This window comes from Penaeus monodon, chromosome 23 (assembly GCF_015228065.2).
Source record: "Penaeus monodon isolate SGIC_2016 chromosome 23, NSTDA_Pmon_1, whole genome shotgun sequence".
Lineage (NCBI taxonomy): Eukaryota > Metazoa > Arthropoda > Malacostraca > Decapoda > Penaeidae > Penaeus > Penaeus monodon.
In genome coordinates, this window is record NC_051408.1 from 17,634,520 (window position 1) to 17,635,127 (window position 608).

Here is a 608-nt window from a genome sequence, read left to right on the forward strand (position 1 = left end):
TTATTATATGTTTATATATGCTTATACAGTGTATGTGAATTTACTTTTTATTCACAACTAATGCGGCATTCACTGCTGGATCCCCAATATGAATCCGTTTTATAAAGTCTATGAATATCTCTCTTTATAATGTGCCCAAAATCCTTGCATCTCTTGTTCCTTTTGAATATATATTCTTAAAATTAATTCACTGATGGAATTGCATATCATTTTCATAAGAGCTGAAAAAAACGTCCGTAATTAAAAATAATAATAATGATGATTTAATGCCCGAATTTACCCCCACCCCCCAATCCTCACCCCTACCACCGCCTATCCACCCATAAATTCTCTCTCTTATCCACATCCACCCTAACCCGCATCATCCCTGTCCACCCTACCCCTTGCCCTTATCCCCATCCCCCTATCTACCCCAACCCTCTCCCACCCACCCTTTTCACTACCTTCTCTGCTCACCCACCCTACCTTACGCTTACCCTCTCTACCCACCCACCCTTGCCCCAACTCCAACCATCTCCACTCACCCATCCCTACCTTCACCCTGCCCTCACCCTACCCTCACCCTGCCCACATCCCCTGCATTAACCCTTACTCTCTCGCCCCACCCA

At 44.7% G+C, this 608-nt stretch overlaps 1 protein-coding gene across 1 annotated transcript in view; it reads left to right on the forward strand.

The window, feature by feature from the left end:
- The window catches only part of LOC119587844 (pancreatic lipase-related protein 2-like), a 10,740-nt gene that overhangs the window by 3,532 nt on the left and 6,600 nt on the right, over positions 1–608 (forward strand). The window lies entirely within an intron of this gene.